Source organism: Staurois parvus, unplaced genomic scaffold, assembly GCF_062004578.1.
Source record: "Staurois parvus isolate SC_StPar_1 unplaced genomic scaffold, SC_StPar_1.0 ptg000047l, whole genome shotgun sequence".
Taxonomy (NCBI): domain Eukaryota; kingdom Metazoa; phylum Chordata; class Amphibia; order Anura; family Ranidae; genus Staurois; species Staurois parvus.
In genome coordinates this window covers 6,195,760-6,216,234 of record NW_028317843.1, presented here as the reverse complement: position 1 = coordinate 6,216,234, position 20,475 = coordinate 6,195,760, and the positions used below count along the sequence as shown (strand labels likewise).

General features: G+C 44.6%; 1 protein-coding gene across 1 annotated transcript in view; it reads right to left on the bottom strand.

Annotated features, from left to right (window-relative positions):
- ANGPT1 (angiopoietin 1) overlaps positions 1-20,475 on the bottom strand; it is a 468,377-nt gene that overhangs the window by 398,819 nt on the left and 49,083 nt on the right. The gene's annotated exons all lie outside the window — the stretch shown is intronic.

The following is a 20,475-nucleotide window of genomic DNA, read 5'->3' as shown; positions in this document are numbered from 1 at the left end:
GCAGTTCATTCACAAGCCTTGCAGCTTGTAAACAGTCAGCCCTTATGAAGCTACATGCTGAAAGCTGCAGGACTTGTCAGCAGGAATCCGACATTGCACTCCTGATCCACTGATCATGGGTGCTCTGCTTTCCAGGATCCTTAGGGAAAAAATAATAAATGCTCATTTTATTTCCTGCACAAATATGTGCATTTATTATTTTTTCCCAAAAGGTGAATTTATATTTTAATTTTACTTATACTTTAGTTTTCTCATTATAGGCCACAAAAGCTGAGTGCACTTTGAAAAAGTCTATTTATTTGTTGTGTTCTCATATATTAACACAGCAATAAAAGTAACTTTTGAGTAATTAAATGGGGAATGGGCCTTGAATTAAGCTCATACTTCCTCATGTCCTGCAAACTTTGTTTAGGAAAGGAAGTTTCAGAATATCATATGTTGGTTTGAAAGCAATTATTTTTCTATTTGTTTTCTCAGACTAACAGAATAATCCTTCAGTCAATGGGAGGTTTATGCAGTTTGGAATGTTACCAGTGATTCTGCCTTCTGTTGTTCTCTTACCCTCATGTTCAAAGAAAGTGTACCTTCAACATAATGGGGGTGATTCATAAAGTTCAAATGGCACTGAAAGCAAAGGAACAATCACGTATTCATCAATGAGAGGTGAAGATCATGTTCATATTTAAAGTGGTTGTAACCTCTCCCCCCAAAAAAACCAAAACAATAAATCCTCCCAGTTACATTTTTAAAACTATGGGTTTGATTTACTAAAGGCAAATTCACTTTGAAAGGGAATGTTTACTTTGAAAGATAATTTTTGATTAATTTGGTGAATGTAGTGAAAATTCACTTTGCTCGCCTTTTTAAAGCTCCTAGGCTGCCCCATAACCAGAAGTATAGGTATACGAAGGCACCTCCATATGTCTGCTTCACAAGGCTCTTGATGGTCTGGCACATTAAGTCACACCGCTGCGATTTAAAATAGCGTGATTTGTGTGTAATTTCAGCACAATTTCAGGAGCGATTTCTGAAGACTTTATTGCTACTTGTGAAGATTTTCATCAATTTCTTGCAATTTGCAATGCGATTTCCATTATTTTATATGCATGTGAAATCGCAACAAAACTGCAGAAAAAGTATTGCAAGAACTACTTTAGAAACCGCGCTGAAGTAAATCGCACATGTTAAGACACTGACATTAACATTCATTAGATTCGATTTCAATTCCAAATCTCACCTGAAATTGCACTGGTATGATCGGGCACTGAAGTGTCAGTTCACTTTGATTTAAAAAAAACTGCCTATGCAGGTAAGGGGTACCTGTAGAGAAAAACAAACCGTGAAGCTCTAAATACAGTTCAACAATGACATTGCTATAGGTAAAGGCCTTCTACATACCTCCCATGACCTGGCTGAAAAACTTCCAGAGATGCCTTGTTGCTAGGATGTTGCTAAGACATTCCAAGCTGTTACCTCTCTCTGTCACTATCACAGGGGTGAGCTCTCAAAACCTTACCCATGTGCGGTTCACCGTCTCCTTTGTCGCATCATTGCTGAGCTCAAAGGTACTGCAACACGGGAGAGAAAGTGTGCAAGGGTGTTTGAATAATCTCCTGCGACGGTGGAGGTGAGCAGTAATAGCTGGGAGCGTCTTAGCAATATCCTAGCAACAAGGCAAGGATGAGGGAGCCATCTTTGGGCACATTATTCAACTTTGGACACCATGAGCTTGAACCTGAACATCACACCTCCTTAATGACATTTAGTCACTATTTAGTGCACATGGAAAAAGGCAAGTTATTTGTTCTGTTCCCTTAGTTTAACACAACAATAAGTGCCCATTCACATATATGTGGTTTGGATGCAGTTTAAACCACATCCAATCTGCATGTCATGTAAAATACCATTGCTTCCTATGGTACCTGTTCACATATGTCCGGCGCATGGCCGGTGCAGGTTCAGTACAGATTCAGTGCAGTTTCAAAAAGTCATGTCCGATTTCTGAGCAGTGTGGTCCGGTTCAGGTGCGAATTACAGGCTATTGACTTCTATGAGAACCGCTCCTAAACCGCATATGTGTGAACGGGATAAGATCCTGAGCTGATCCTGTCCTGAACCTGACATGAACCTATGAATAGCTACTGTGTCAATTAGCTGTGAAACCTGAGCTTCAATCCGCACCGCATATGTGTGAATCAGCTCTAAAAGGGACTATTGAGTAATTAAATAGAGAACCTGCCTTTACTTAGGTCACAAAAACCCTCCAAACCTCCTTTAGCCCGGGTTCACACTTCTGCGGTGCGGCATATCACATGTGATTCGCACAGGAACCGCACCGCATTCCTGTGCAAATCACATGCAAATTCTGTACATTTTATATGGCTCAAATCACATCGCACCTGCACCAAAAAGGTTCAGGACCTTTTTTTTTGGTCCGCAGAATCAGATTGCATGGGTATTCACACCCATGTGATCGACACTGCACATCGCACTTCGTTTTACAAACCCATTTCGGGGTGTTGTTAACATACACACCCGCAGCAGTTCGTATGAACGGGCTGCAATTGTGATGTCATGCAGAATTCGCACAGAAACTGGTGCAAATTCCACACTTCATCAGTGTGAACCCAGGCTCAACGTTACATTTTAACCCCTGGGCGCCAACACAAATATGCGGCCTCACAGAACTGGGCTTTTTTCCATGAGGCCGCATATTTGTGTACCTGTCTTTGTGCTGGGAGCACGCCGAACAGTGCGCTCCCAGCACAAAGACCGGGGTGTCACTGAGAGACTCCCTATTCCAGGTCACATGATCACTGTGATAGCCTCTGATTGGCTATCACAGTGATCAGTCACTGTGAAGCCCGCCCCCTGGTTTTTTTTCTCTCTGAATGGAGCAGAAAGATACATTTTATCTCTCTCCTTGCATAGAGGGGAAAAAAAACTACTGTTTGTAAAAAAAAAAAGATACATAAATAAATATTACAAAAGAAAATAAAAAATACTTAGATCAAACTTTGATCTGGTTCAGTGCCAGTATTAGTGTTTGGGTCAAGGTCAGGGTCAAAGATCAAGGTCAGGGTCAAAGGTCAGGATTGGTATCAGTGCCAGTTAGTATCAGTGTCAGTGAGTTTAACAAGCAAAAAACTAAATGCTCATTATTGTTTCTGGGCTGTACTACAGATGCAAACAACAAATTACATACATATATATGGTATCGCTGCAATCGTCAAGAGCTGGAGAATTTATTTTGGGTTGTTCTTTGGTGGTAGGATATGGCAGTAACAAGAAACACACAGCTAAATTTAAAAAAAATATATTTTTTTACTATTTTGGGACAGTTTTTCTTTGATAATAAAAAAAAAAAAATCAGGGGATATCCATTACCATTTACCACCAAATGAAAGTCCAATTTGTCCTGAAAAAAAAATGTATAATCCACCTGTCCACCTGGATGTACAAAGTAGTTGTGATGATATGTATGGTTTTACTAACACATGTCAAAGTTGTAAAATTTTACTTAGGCTTTAGGATTTGTTTTACCCTTAGGCATGAAGGGGTTAAAGATTGAACAGCAGGAAGCTGACTAACCTGAGCATACAACCTCTTAAAGAACACATGGTCTAATCATGATGTATGTAATTACCTAAAGATTGTTCCATCTCTGTTCCACAACTACTACTATTTGAAATATATTGCAGGTTTATTAATGACTTTTTTGTGAGTCATCTTCTAGTTTTGAATAAGGCTTTCTTTAAGAACATATTTTTCTCAATACATCATGCCACCCTCAAGCAACCTTCAAAGAGTAATACAAAAACAATCCAATATGAAATAAAACATGTAATTTTAATTATTGTTACTATTTTGACAGTAAAATAGAAATCATTATGAAAACCATACAATATGTTTGGTGCCAGCAATGTGGGGTAGCTTCATCAAGATAACAAAGCCAGTTTATCAACCCAGACGTGGGCCATGGTGGAAAGTTTTGAGGGAAACCGACAGTGAAAAATGAGTGTATTTTTTTTTTAACTTTAATGACTCAGCCATCTCATCACACTCAGATCAGTTCAAGCCAATGCTGGAGTTGCTGTAGACTGTGGTCTGGTTTCCACCGCACATATTTCAAAGTGCTCACCACACTAATCTTTTTAATGTCAAAGCAATTAAGATAAACAGCAAAATTACCTAAGAGAAGAAAATTATTTATTTTACAGAAATCTTAATGTTAAGTTAGCGTAGTGGTATTCAAATGTAAACATTTACATTTATTTACATTTATGATTTTGCCACTAGTTACTGTGCTTGATATTATTATTATTCGTCACACTAAATGCAGTTCTGAATAATTCATTAATTTGCTGCTTTCAAGACTTAGCTTTTTTGAATAAACCATAATGAAAGTAAAATAATCAAATACGCTTTGCTCTATATAACCCAAATGCATGATTAATCAACCTCCTCTTATTTCTGTAAATCCGAAATTTATTATATTAAAAGGAAATTATAATGGTTCTGGGTAAACTTTATTTTTTTAAAGTTTGTTATATTTCAATATTTTTATTGAAGTTTTTCAGTATAACAACAGGGTATAAGAGTAGTGTAGAACATGAAATACATTTCACAGTCAAGTAGAACAAAGCGTTAGTGTGAGGTGTGTTCCCCACCATTTGGCTGGGGATTACAAATGTCTAAGTTGCATTGACCTGAGAGGTATGCTCGGTTAGCTGTGAACCATATTGAGGTGGTGGTGTTACGTAGAGAGGGTGAGGAACATGTGAAAGGATGAGGGCTGGTGTCAGGGCAGGAGCTGAGGAACGGACAGGCAGGCCTAATAACAATGTAACGCACTGGCTGACGACAACCACCACCCACAGACCAAAGTCCCTCAGGGCGCGGAGTCTAAGTCCCAGGCTGCCCTTCACCAGGGCCCCTGATGATGGGGATGGACTTGACGCAGCCAGGAACCAGGTCGCGGCCCCCGAGACACCTCAGTTGCGGTAATGGCCACCGCCAATGGCGTGTAGCTGGTGGAAAAGACAATAGAGTAGTCAGGCAGGCCAGGTCGACAAGAACGGGACAAAACGGTACAGGACAGCAGATGAGAATCACAGGTCACGAGCCAATGGCATGTAGCTGGTGGAAAAGACAATAGAGTAGTCAGGCAGGCCGGGTCGACAACAACGGGACAAAACGGTACAGGACAGCAGATGAGAATCACAGGTCACGAGCCGGGTTCAGCAACAGAGGGTCAGATCAAAGGAGAACACAAAGATTAGTCGAGTCACAAGCTGAGTCAGATTCGAGGAGAGTCACAAGAGTCAGAACAGAGTATAGCAACACAAAGACACAAGACACAAGTGCAAAGGGCATGTGCGGACCACAGGCTTATATGTAATCAGCCACACCCCTCTGGGGGATGGACCTCAGAGACCTGAAGGCATAAAAAATTCCCACCATGCTCAGCAGAAATCCAAGATGGATGCCAGCACATGGAGTAACATAACCTTTGGGAAAAGGTAGGACCTTGACAGCTGGGGGGGGGAATTTTTAAAGTTTTTTAATGCCCAAATCTAGCTCTCTAGGGCCCCCAACCCCCGATGTGTACTTTTTCTTTTTTTTATATATATATAATCAAGTTGTATTGTTTAACAAATAAAATATTATGAACAAATTGCAAGGTGTCCAACATCATTACAAGAAAATATGTGGTGTACCGAGCAAACTCCCAGCATTATGTTTCAAATATACATATCAAAAATATAGCTCAAAGGATAACAGGTTCAGCATCTGTATAAGCAGGTCAACCAACCCCAATCATCTGAGTCAAATTCAAGGGGACCCTATTGACACCTTCAGTTCCGTTCACAAATAAGATTTAAAATAAGCAGTAAAATGGGTTATATCTTTTGTTAAACATTTTTTGCAACTCTCAAAAAAACACTGCTAAAATACTGCATGCACTATTTCTTGAAGTGATGCACTATTTTAATAGTGAAAACATGCAGTATTTTAACGCCGGACCTGCCAGTGTCCTTAACAACCATGACTCATCTGCTGTCAGCCGGATTCCTTGCTAACAGCAGAATGTAACCAAAAGAGGAGCAAACAGAATATTTTCAAAGAAACAATGTGAGGGTCCTTCCCAATCCATGCCAGGCTCTTTGGGTCTGGTATGGATTTTGAGGGGGACCCCACTGCCAGCTGCTTAACAACCAGCTGTTTCCTGGTTGTTAAGGACGCCAGTGGGTGCCAGCTCCTTGACAACCCACTGAAATTAAATACATTCTTTAACTATCGGATGCCTGGACCACTACTTATGTAACAGATATAGTTGTTTATTTATTTCCTTTAGTGAATTGAGTTTAATGCTGTTTTATGCAGCATTTTCTGAGTGTTTTTGCTTTTTGAGGTAAATTGACATTTTCAGTATCGCATGCAATATTTGGGAAAAATGTGTCACGTGACCCAGATACCACATGCAATCTGCTTTAGTGAATTGAGCCCCTTATCACAATATCACATATCAGCAAGATGACAGATGATGAAAACCGCCAAATAAAAAAGCACAGGAAGAGAAAAAGTACCAGAATATATATATATATATATAAAGTAATTGTAATAAACGTATACCAGATGCAGGGCATGGTCATTTTTCATTATCAATTTCACATTATGTATGTCTGGAATCATGAAGTCATTTGTCTAGTCATGTAATGTACAGGTCCTAATCCTCCTCTTCATCCTGAATATTGCAGCATGATGTAATGACATAGTGCCATTTCCCACAGAATTCTTCTGTAAACCCAGGGTGGGTTGATGACACACATCCGAGGTGAGAATCCTTGATACCTTGGGCTCACATGAAGTGAGTTAGATGATGACACTGAACGACTCTAGAAGTGATTACCTATTTATCTATCTTCACTTGGAAAGCATCTTGTATTTCTTTCTTTTGAGTACAAGGCATTCTCTGACTGGAAAAGGCAAAGAGGAATGGTGGTAAACATCAAAATCTCTGCCTCATCCAATCAGAGATTGTTTTAAAAAAAACAAGGCATTTTCTGAATGGTGGAGGTCCCAAGTAAGTGTAACCAAGCTGGGCCAATGTAAGTTTAAAAAAAAGATAATTCCTGGAGTTCAGCTTCAAGATTTACATCTACTTTAAAGTAAACACAGCAGTAATAACGCCATATATTCTCTCAATGAACATACACAATGCTTTTCCTGCAAGGGGCATTATTGAAAACCAGAAACTTCCTTTGGAGCTGTTTGATATTTCCACTGTTCTGGCCAACCTTTAGTAAATGGTATCATTAATGTGCTTGTATTTTAGATAAGGAAGCACATTATACCATATATTAACGTTATTTTATTTTCATTGTTCATATTATTGTTTATATAAAGCCTGCTTTAGCATACAAAGATAATGCTATAATTATTTAGTCAAACAACTTACAATTAAGACAATTCTCTTAAATGTAAAACAATTAAATACAACACCGATAGGCCCATTAATCATGAATCATGGGGTGATTACTAGTACATCTGAGTAAACAGCTAAAATCCTGAAAGAATTAAGATAATTCCTCCAAATTAGCAATGATTGTAAATCACATTAGAGGTGCAGATAATGTAATGGCAGGTTCCATTCAGTTTTGGACATGCTGTTAATCATTCCTATAAAGAAAACAACATGTATATTATGACCATACAGTTGATGTGATAGATGTTGGGGCTACTTGCATTGATACATGGAATCAGAATCATCGTTTACAACATGCCACTGAATGGTTGCTTAGTGGTTGTAATTTGCTCTACATTCAGATTAGTATAGCCTTTTACCACTATCAGAGAGAAAGGTCCTTTAAAACAACTTAAACAACTTGAAGATGAGGACAGTATTTCGGAAATAACCATTTTTTGCTGCAGGGTTAAGCCTTCCATTATAGTGTTTCCAATTACAGGTGAGTGATTTGATTTGCTGAGTTTAATTGCTGAGTTTGATAGGGCTGATTCACTGATCCATGGAACCTGGAAATCACTGTTCTCTTAATTTTAATCAAAATCCCCTACCCCCCCCCCCCCCCAAAAAAAATGCAGGGACAGGCACACCAGGTACATAAGTTGAAATCCACCTCCCCTGCTTTACAAATACTAGATAATGCTAGACCTTACCACTCCAATTATGGAAATAAGGTGTCAACAGCTGATATCAATCCTTTATACAAATAAGGGGTTGGGAACCTTTGGCCTGGGAGGGGGGAGACAAAACCAAATGGCTCTGTTAGGAACGAACAGATTTGTTGTCTAAAGAAAGCGCACCACACAAGATATGCCATTTTCATCCAAACTCCTTGAGCGCTTAGCCTATAATCGCCTAAGCTCCCACCTCACCGACAACAACCTCCTTGATCCCCTACAATCTGGCTTCCGTCCCCTACACTCCACCGAAACCGCCCTACTCAAACTCACCAACGACCTGCTAACCGCAAAAGCCAATAGCCACTACTCAGTGCTACTACTCCTCGACCTCTCTGCGGCTTTCGACACGGTCAACCACCCCCCCTCCTCAAAAACTATACTCCTTTGGCCTCAGAGACTCCGCTCTCTCCTGGCTCTCTTCCTATCTATCACAATGCTCCTTCAGTGTTACCTATAATGCTGCCACCTCCCCCTCACTCCCCCTCTCTGTTGGGGTCCCCCAAGGTTCTGTCCTCGGGCCCCTTCTCTTCTCCATCTACACCTCCTCTCTTGGTCAACTGATACACTCCCATGGCTTCAACTACCATCTCTATGCCAATGACACTCAAATCTATCTCTCTACCCTTCGCCTCACCCCTTCAGTCTCCGCCCGAATAACTAGCCTTCTGAACGACATATCAGACTGGATGTCACTCCACTTCCTCAAATTAAACCTTGCCAAAACCTCCTAGTTTTCCCCTCAGCCCGCGCCCCCCCCCCCCCGACCTCTCCATCACGACCAACAACGCCACCATCAGCCCCACCCCGCAACCAGAGTACTAGGCGTCATTCTAGACTCCAATCTGTCTTTCCAGCCCCAGATCCAATCGCTGACAAATTCATGCAGACTCCACCTCCGCAACATCTCCAAAATAGGCCCATTCCTAACTCAAGAAACTACAAAGCAACTCATTCACTCCCTAATCATATCACGACTCAACTACTGTAACTCCCTCCTCGCCGGCCTACCCCAACACAGGCTTTCCCCGCTTCAGTCTATCCTGAATTCTGCGGCCAGACTCATCCACCTAACCAACCGCACCGTATCTGCCGCCCCCTCTGCCAATCCCTCCACTGGCTTCCGATTGCCCAACGCATAAAATTCAAAATATTAACATTGACGTACAAAGCTGTTCATAACACTGCCCCAAACTACATCACCGACCTGATATCCATCTACCACCCAAAACTCACTCTCCGCTCCTCACAAGACCTCCTACTCTCTAGTTCCCTGGTCTCCTCCTCCCATGCCCGTCTCCAGGACTTCTCCAGGGCTTCCCCCATCCTCTGGAACTCACTACCCCAATCCATCAGACTGTCACCTACCCTCCTCACCTTTAGGTGCACCCTGAAAACCCATCTCTTCAGAGAAGCCTACCCCGCCCTCACCTAATTGCTGATCTCCTCCGCTCTTCCCACCACTCCATCCCCCACAGCTATTTCCTCCTGTACCACTCTCCCCTCCCTCCTAAATTGTAAGTTCCAAGGAACAGGGCCCTCGAACCCCTTGTGTATTGTATTGTATTGTTACTGTACTGTCTTGTGTACTGTCTCCCATTATAATGTACAGCGCTGAGCAAACTGTTGGTGCTATATAAATACTGTATAATAATAATATGCCAAGGCGCTGCACTGATTGGTGGATATGGTAAATGTTGGGTGTTCCCAAAGAACATCCCTTCCAAAATCATATTTCTTTGTCGCTCATAATATTTGTTCACATGTTCTCAGAGTGGCAAAGGAAGTACAACATAAGTACTGGGAGACTTCCCTCTCTCCAACCTTTAGAAAGCTACATAACACCCACCATGTGTCACTGACTGCAGATACCACTGGGATTGTTGTCTAGTGAAGTATCTCCATTCAAGGGCCACCAGCTCTACATATCTTATTAGTACTGAGCCAGGGGGAATTTGCCTCTCCAGTTCAATCATCCTGTTGACAAATTACAGAATAACAACAATTGGCAGGTCCAATGGCCATTTCACCTGCAATACCACATTTTGCCAAGGCTGTTACCATGGGGTGGGTGTCCAGCCTGTCATCCATGGAGTACAATTGCTTACTAGTTTATGATGTAATACTATCTCGTATGCCTTTTAGCATTGACATGTTGCTTATCTCCAGTTCTAGCCTTGAGCATAACCAGCATTGATGGCCAGGTCTTGTTCTTATACAGCTCAACTCCATAAGGTCTGTATACAGATCATGACTATGAATATACACAATTATTAAAATTATTTAACTAACCTGAGGTTTATTCATTATCAAAGTAAACCTAAAGTCTAAAAACAAAGATGCATTATTTTTTCCCGAGTTTTTTAGAGTGGATTAGTGGCCCTTAAGCACTATGACAGTTAGTCAGGAGTGGGCATATATGTTTCTTAACTGTATACTGAACCAATGTAGCCAGCAATATAATAGCCATTTACTTGTGTAGTGAACTCATGTTATTGTTCCTCAGGCTGCTGAAAAAGAGCTCTGCCTGGCATACTAACACTAGTTTACTTTTTCTTTAACCAAAAAAGCTGTAGATCATACTGTAACCTTATAATTTATGCATAACTCCACATTTGGAAATGATTCTTGTCCAGACTAGGGGGCTAAAGAATCACTAAAGCTTCTGACTTCAGCACAGAAACTGCTGAACCTTTTTTTTTTTTTTTATCAGAAGATAAAAGTTATTGAACTGTCAAACATACATTCCAAAGCACAAATCGAAAAAGAAAATTTACAGTGCATACAACCAACTGTTTGTTAAAGACAACGTACAGTACAATAGAAAACAACATACAAACAGTGATTCTGGGTGTATAGAGTGTTTTTACCAGAAGAGGAGACATCATAAATTCCCACCTCCCAGCACAAGTTGTCTCAACTTTGCCACCCAGGAACGTAGCAACTAGGCCTAGTCAGTAGAGTGGCTTATCTGTGTACTACCAAATCAAGAGGAGTGAGACCCGGGGTGGCAAACCAGGCCTCCCATAGCTTCTCATACTTTGCTGGGCATCCATAAAATATTACGCTAGCATATTAAGTATCCAATCCTCCTGGGTTGGGGGGGGGGCAATTTCCAATACTGAGCATCTCAGCAGCCCTAAAACAATACTTTAGATATTGTCTCTGATGTGCTTATAGGCTACCATCATCAAGTATTGCCAATAGACACAGTTTTTGGTCTAGCTTTACAGTGGTTTGAAGAACAGAATTGAGAGTATCTACTGCCGACACCCAGTACCTGAGCAACTTAGGACAGCACCATAACATATGAACGCTGATGAACCTTAGAAGAGCACTTTACAATGTATTATGCTGCCAGAAGATTTTAATGACAACCACTTATTTATACATAATATTATACATAATACAGCTACTCATGGAATGGCTGGCATAAAAACTAATCTCCCATGTCTCCTGAATCTGGTCCACTGGCCTGAACACCGTTCTGGTATCCTTGAAGCTTCCTTTAGCCATTAACAATACAATGCATACCGTATATACTTGAGTATAAGCCGACCCGAATATAAGCCGAGGTACCTAATTTTACCACAAAAAACTGGGAAAAACTATTGACTCGAGTATAAGCCGAGGGGGGAGGAATAGTGCCCCATCGTTGGTGTCAGTGGGGGGAGGAATAGTGCCCCATCGTTGGTGTCAGTGGGGGGAGGAATAGTGCCCCATCGTTGGTGTCAGTGGGGGGAGGAATAGTGCCCCATCGTTGGTGTCAGTGGGGGGAGGAATAGTGCTCCATCGTTGGTGTCAGTCTGCTCCAGCCTGGGCTCGCTCGCTCCCTCCCTCTCCCATGGTACACACTTACCGGTCAGATGTCTTCTTTCTCCAGCCGCTCTCCTCCTCTTCACTCGCTCGATCTTCGCGGTGCCGCTCGGCTCCTCCTCTCCAAGCTCCACCTCCTCGCCGGTGATTGGGCGCCTGTGTGCCTCTCCTGAGCTACAGTTCCGGCGGCCAATCACCGGCTAGGATTGATTCCGGGGGTGTGTCCAGATGACAGGGACGGCATGTCATCTGCAGATGTTGACTCGAGTATAAGCCGAGGGGGCCGTTTTTCAGCACAAAAAATGTGCTGAAAAACTCGGCTTATACTCGAGTATATACGGTACTTGTTAACATCATAACCATTAGAGATGAGCGAATCGAAGTATCCGAAGTGGAATTCGAGTCGAATATCGGAAAAATTTCGATTTCGTGCCGAATCCGAAAAACAGCCTAATTCGGACGCGCGAATCGAAATTTTTCCGAAAATGGCGGCTGACATGTGCGGCGACGGAGCGGGGATGTCGGGGAAGGCGCGCAGACAAGGCGCGCTGCCCCATAATGCATTCCTCAACGACATGTGATCGCATCAGCCAATCAGCAGCCAGCCAGCCAGCACTGTGTAATGGTCGAGGTATATATAGCGGCCATTTTGGAAATCTTCATTTGCCTGCAGTCATTGAACAGAGGCAGACCGCTCTGTACTAGGGACAGGGACAGAGTTAGGGCCACAGAAACGAGAATTGGGGACAGAGAGAAGTTACTTAGGGACAGAGAACCATTACTCAGGGACACAGACTTGTTAATGAGGGCCACAGAATCGTTATTTAGGGACAAAGAAACGCTAGTTAGGGCCACAGAATTCATACTCAGGGACAGACAGAATTTTCACTCAGTGCCAGAGAATTGTTACTTAGGGCCACAGAAACGTTATTAGGGCCACAGAATTTTTACTCAGGGACAGACAGAATTGTTACTGAGTGCCAGAGAATTGTTACTCAGGGACAGACAGAATTGTTACTGAGTGCCAGAGAATTCTTACTCAGGGCCACAGAATTCATTCTCAGGGACAGACAGAATTGTTACTCAGGGACAGACAGAATTGTTACTGAGTGCCAGAGAATTGTTACTCAGGGACAGACAGAATTGTTACTGAGTGCCAGAGAATTGTTACTCAGGGACAGACAGAATTGTTACTGAGTGCCAGAGAATTGTTACTCAGGGACAGACAGAATTGTTACTGAGTGCCAGAGAATTGTTACTCGCACAGACACAAAATTGTTACTTGCACAGACACAGAATTGTTACTCGCACAGACAGAATTGTTACTCAGGGCCACAGAATTCATACTCAGGGACAGACAGAATTGTTACTGAGTGCCAGAGAATTGTTACTCAGGGACAGACAGAATTGTTACTGAGTGCCAGAGAATTGTTACTCAGGGACAGACAGAATTGTTACTGAGTGCCAGAGAATTGTTACTCAGGGACAGACAGAATTGTTACTGAGTGCCAGAGAATTGTTACTCGCACAGACACAAAATTGTTACTTGCACAGACACAGAATTGTTACTCGCACAGACACAGAATTGTTACTCAGGGCCACAGAATTCATACTCAGGGACAGACAGAATTGTTACTGAGTGCCAGAGAATTGTTACTCAGGGACAGACAGAATTGTTACTGAGTGCCAGAGAATTGTTACTCAGGGACAGACAGAATTGTTACTGAGTGCCAGAGAATTGTTACTCGCACAGACACAAAATTGTTACTTGCACAGACACAGAATTGTTACTCGCACAGACACAGAATTGTTACTCAGGGCCACAGAATTCATACTCAGGGACAGACAGAATTGTTACTGAGTGCCAGAGAATTGTTACTCAGGGACAGACAGAATTGTTACTGAGTGCCAGAGAATTGTTACTCAGGGACAGACAGAATTGTTACTGAGTGCCAGAGAATTGTTACTCGCACAGACACAAAATTGTTACTTGCACAGACACAGAATTGTTACTCGCACAGACACAGAATTGTTACTGAGTGCCAGAGAATTGTTACTCAGGGACAGACAGAATTGTTACTGAGTGCCAGAGAATTGTTACTCAGGGACAGACAGAATTGTTACTGAGTGCCAGAGAATTGTTACTCAGGGACAGACAGAATTGTTACTGAGTGCCAGAGAATTGTTACTCGCACAGACACAAAATTGTTACTTGCACAGACACAGAATTGTTACTCGCACAGACACAGAATTGTTACTCAGGGCCACAGAATTCATACTCAGGGACAGACAGAATTGTTACTGAGTGCCAGAGAATTGTTACTCAGGGACAGACAGAATTGTTACTGAGTGCCAGAGAATTGTTACTCAGGGACAGACAGAATTGTTACTGAGTGCCAGAGAATTGTTACTCGCACAGACACAAAATTGTTACTTGCACAGACACAGAATTGTTACTCGCACAGACACAGAATTGTTACTCAGGGCCACAGAATTCATACTCAGGGACAGACAGAATTGTTACTGAGTGCCAGAGAATTGTTACTTAGGGACAGACAGAATTGTTACTGAGTGCCAGAGAATTGTTACTCAGGGACAGACAGAATTGTTACTGAGTGCCAGAGAATTGTTACTCGCACAGACACAAAATTGTTACTTGCACAGACACAGAATTGTTACTCGCACAGACACAGAATTGTTACTCAGGGCCACAGAATTCATACTCAGGGACAGACAGAATTGTTACTGAGTGCCAGAGAATTGTTACTCAGGGACAGACAGAATTGTTACTGAGTGCCAGAGAATTGTTACTCAGGGACAGACAGAATTGTTACTGAGTGCCAGAGAATTGTTACTCGCACAGACACAAAATTGTTACTTGCACAGACACAGAATTGTTACTCGCACAGACACAGAATTGTTACTCAGGGCCACAGAATTCATACTCAGGGACAGACAGAATTGTTACTGAGTGCCAGAGAATTGTTACTCAGGGACAGACAGAATTGTTACTGAGTGCCAGAGAATTGTTACTCAGGGACAGACAGAATTGTTACTGAGTGCCAGAGAATTGTTACTCAGGGACAGACAGAATTGTTACTGAGTGCCAGAGAATTGTTACTCGCACAGACACAAAATTGTTACTTGCACAGACACAGAATTGTTACTCGCACAGACACAGAATTGTTACTCAGGGCCACAGAATTCATACTCAGGGACAGACAGAATTGTTACTGAGTGCCAGAGAATTGTTACTCAGGGACAGACAGAATTGTTACTGAGTGCCAGAGAATTGTTACTCAGGGACAGACAGAATTGTTACTGAGTGCCAGAGAATTGTTACTCGCACAGACACAAAATTGTTACTTGCACAGACACAGAATTGTTACTCGCACAGACACAGAATTGTTACTGAGTGCCAGAGAATTGTTACTCAGGGACAGACAGAATTGTTACTGAGTGCCAGAGAATTGTTACTCAGGGACAGACAGAATTGTTACTGAGTGCCAGAGAATTGTTACTCAGGGACAGACAGAATTGTTACTGAGTGCCAGAGAATTGTTACTCGCACAGACACAAAATTGTTACTTGCACAGACACAGAATTGTTACTCGCACAGACACAGAATTGTTACTCAGGGCCACAGAATTCATACTCAGGGACAGACAGAATTGTTACTGAGTGCCAGAGAATTGTTACTCAGGGACAGACAGAATTGTTACTGAGTGCCAGAGAATTGTTACTCGCACAGACACAAAATTGTTACTTGCACAGACACAGAATTGTTACTCGCACAGACACAGAATTGTTACTCAGGGCCACAGAATTCATACTCAGGGACAGACAGAATTGTTACTGAGTGCCAGAGAATTGTTACTCAGGGACAGACAGAATTGTTACTGAGTGCCAGAGAATTGTTACTCAGGGACAGACAGAATTGTTACTGAGTGCCAGAGAATTGTTACTCGCACAGACACAAAATTGTTACTTGCACAGACACAGAATTGTTACTCGCACAGACACAGAATTGTTACTGAGTGCCAGAGAATTGTTACTCAGGGACAGACAGAATTGTTACTGAGTGCCAGAGAATTGTTACTCAGGGACAGACAGAATTGTTACTGAGTGCCAGAGAATTGTTACTCGCACAGACACAAAATTGTTACTTGCACAGACACAGAATTGTTACTCGCACAGACACAGAATTGTTACTCAGGGCCACAGAATTCATACTCAGGGACAGACAGAATTGTTACTGAGTGCCAGAGAATTGTTACTCAGGGACAGACAGAATTGTTACTGAGTGCCAGAGAATTGTTACTCGCACAGACACAAAATTGTTACTTGCACAGACACAGAATTGTTACTCGCACAGACACAGAATTGTTACTCAGGGCCACAGAATTCATACTCAGGGACAGACAGAATTGTTACTGAGTGCCAGAGAATTGTTACTCAGGGACAGACAGAATTGTTACTGAGTGCCAGAGAATTGTTACTCAGGGACAGACAGAATTGTTACTGAGTGCCAGAGAATTGTTACTCGCACAGACACAAAATTGTTACTTGCACAGACACAGAATTGTTACTCGCACAGACACAGAATTGTTACTCGCACAGACACAGAATTGTTACTCAGGGCCACAGAATTCATACTCAGGGACAGACAGAATTGTTACTGAGTGCCAGAGAATTGTTACTCAGGGACACCTAATCGTTGAATTAAATAGTATGTCAGACAACATGCAGAGGAGTGGCAGAGGAGGCAATGTTTTAGGAGCGAGCAGACGTGGCAGCAGAGGAAGGGGTCGAGGCAGCAGTATTCGCAGCCAGAGGCCAGTGCTCCCGGTGTCATCCAGCGGTCGTGTCTCCACCGACAACCCTGCCGTCATTGATTGGTTGGCTCGGTCGTCTTCCTCTTCCCAGGTCACCTCTGACACCTACAGCCAACGGTCGGTGGGTACGTCAGACACAACCGTTAGTTGGCATGGCCCGGGAGCAAGCCCACTGAAATCACGTGTCCTCTACCTGCCCCTGTCCTTTGCTGTTCCCTCACCAAGCGAAGTATCGCATGCTGTGGGCTCAGCCCCACTGTACAGTGAGGAAGAGCTAACAGAGGGCGGTCAGGAACGGGGGGAGACATCGGCCTTTTCAGCAGCCAAGCGAACAAGTACTGGCGAGGAGAGTGGCTCGGTAGCCGGTCTAGAGACAGGTCTGTCTCCTGACCCAGACGCAGCCGAGGGGGCTAGTAGTGAGGCGGAGACCCTACTTGATGATGAGGAGGTTGATCGCACTTGGCAGCCTCGTCGTCATCAGGCAATTTCTTCCGCATCATCAGGAGAAGAGGGTGGCAGCTTGGCAGCGAGCAAAACAGTCGGTGGGTTGCCCAGGAGACAGCAGCAGGGTCGCATCAGTGTCAGTGGAGCCAAACGTCCACGGAGTAGAGCACCAGCTCCACTGCAGCCTACCACCACGGCCAGTAGTGGTGCCGGTGCGCACGGAGGAAGTAGCAGTCAGCCAGTGAAGAGTAGCGGGGGCAAAGTTTCCTACTCGGTGGTGTGGCAATTTTTCCTCAAGCCGCCCGAGGAAGTAAACGTAGCCGTATGTCGACTATGTGGCCAGAAATGCAAGCGTGGCCAGGGGGCCCATGTTGGGACTACAGCGTTGCGTCAGCATATGCAGCGTCACCATTCGGTGGCCTGGGAAAACCGTGATAAACATACGGCGGTTCTGCCTGCCCCAGCCCCCGCTCCATCACCCGCTCCGTTACTTGCTCCGTCACCCGACGTCGTCAATCGCCCTCTATCAGCCAGTCAAGGCTCCAACACCTCTGCTGAGGGGAGTTGTCGCTCATTGGCATCTTCCGCTCGTTCAGATGCTCCTTCTCCTGCTACTCCTCTTCTCGGATTCCGTCAACAGTCTTTCTTGGAATCCGTATCCAAGAGACAACAGTTTGCGAGCACGCACCCGACGGTGCAAAAGCTGAACGTCCTCCTGTCCAAGTTGCTGGTGCTGCAGTCCCTCCCTTTCCAACTGGTGGACTCAGCACCTTTCCGAGAAATGATGGCTTGTGCCGCGCCGCGGTGGAGAGTGCCAAGCCGTCATTTCTTTGCCCAAAAGGCAGTGCCAGCCCTGCATTCACATGTAGAAGAGATGGTGGGCCAGTCTTTGAGCATGTCGGTCTCTGCCAAAGTGCACGGCAGCGCCGACGTGTGGAGCTGTAACTACGGTCAGGGACAGTACATGTCATTTACGGCCCACTGGGTGAACGTGGTGCCGGCACAGCCGCACCAGCAACTTGGACAGGTCACGACGCTTTTGCCTCCACGTTTGCACGTCCTTGGTCCAGCAAGCATGTCCGCCTCTACCACCTCTTTTTCCGCCGTGTCCTCAGCCGCCACCCCCGTGCCAAGTCCCATTACCCGACCGGCATATCACATGTGCAGGGCGCAACGGTGTCACGCTGTGCTGCACCTGGTATGCCTTGGCGAACGTAGTCACACAGGGGAGGAACTGCTGAGTGTAATGAACAGAGAAATCGACAGATGGCTGTCTCCGCGCAAACTAAAAATCGGAACCATGTTGACTGACAACGGAAAGAACATGGTGTCTGCTCTGCGTCAAGGAAGGTTGTGCCATGCGCCATGCATGGCTCACGTGTTCAATCTGGTTGTCAAGCGGTTCCTAAAATCCACCATCCCACTGCAAGACATCCTTAAAATGTCACGTAAACTGTGCATGCATTTCAGCCATTCCTACACCGCAAAGAACACCCTCATTGAGCTGCAGCGGCAGAACGGAATTCCACAGCATCGCCTGATCTGCGACGTTGCAACAAGGTGGAATTCAACCCTACACATGTTAGACCGCCTTTACGAGCAGCGAAAGGCCATCACCGATTTCCTGATGTTACAAGCGGATAAAGGTACTCCCCTGTGTAACTTAGATGTCAGCCATTGGCAGCTCATGCGTGACACCTGCCGCTTGCTCAGGCCCTTTGAGGAGGCCACGCTATTCGTGAGTCGGCAGGACTATGGGATGAACGACGTCATTCCTCTGTTGCACGTCCTGGAACAAATGCTGTTAACAATGGCTGGTCAGGGTGCGGTAGACGTGGCGCACAGATCTCAACGCCACATGACCCCTGTGGGGGCAGGACAGGAAGAAGAGGAGGAGGTAGAGGAGGACATTTGTGCTCAGGAATTATTGAGTGAAATGGGTGGTTTTTCCACTCAGCGGACAGGAGTGGAGGAGCAGGAGCATCTGGTAGAGGAGGAGGAGGAGGAGACAGAGGACCCAGACGCACCGTGGCAGTATGCTGTGGAGATGGAGGCAGGGAGTCCCTCGCATTCCTTGGCACAAATGGCCCATAGCATGCTCGGTTGCTTGCGTAGCGACAGCCGAATAATAACCATCAGACAGAGGGATGACTTTTGGCTGTCCACCTTGTTGGACCCTCGCTACCGGTCCAAAATGGTGGCCTTTTTCACACCTGCTGAGAGGGAGGCCAAAATTACGTACTATAAAAACCACCTATGTAGTCAGTTGGTCTCTGCCTTTGTGCGCCAACGTCCATCCTCAGACACTGTGGGCCCTGTGCGCTCGCGTTCCGCTGGCATGGCAGCAGGGGAGGGGTGGGGTGGTAGGAGCAGTGGCAGCTCCACCAGCAGTGGCTGCCTCAGTCTGCAGTCGATGATGAGTAGCTTTCTTCACCAGCGCAGTGAGGAAACTACTAACCAGCCGCAGCAGCAGCAGCAGCATCAGGTGGACCTGGAGCAGGAGCTCAAACAACAGGCTTGGGCCTACTTGGACAGCACCCTGCCAACCGAGGTAGACAATCCCCTTGACTACTGGGCAACGAAACTTGACCTTTGGCCCCAACTAGCTGAATTTGCCCTTGAAAGGCTGTCATGCCCGGCCAGTAGCGTGGCATCGGAGCGCGTGTTTAGTGCGGCAGGAGGTATTGTAACTCCGCGGAGGACACGACTGTCCACCCAAAGTGTGGAGAGACTCACGTTTGTGAAAATGAATCAGGCGTGGATTAGTCTGGATTTCAAACCACCAGTTCCTGACACAACTGACTAAATCCGCCATGAATCATGCCTCAAACATGTGCCACTTTCAGGTCTCCTCACACTGCTGGTGTGTTTAATTTTTTGACATAGGGTGCTGGCAGATTACGGGCCTCCTATAGCTGCTGCCAGGCCCCTAATCTGCCATAGGCCCCTATATACCGCCTCCTCATGCTGCTGCTAGGTCCAGAGTCTCTCATGGGTCCCTGTACGGCCTCCCATTGCTGCTGTCTCCATCGCCACACTCTGCTGCCATGTGCCACTTTCAGGTCTCTTCACACTGCTGGTGTGTTTAATTTTTTGACATAGGGTGCAGGCAGATTACGGGCCTCACATAGCTGCTGCCAGGCCCCTAATCTGCCATGGGCCCCTATATACCGCC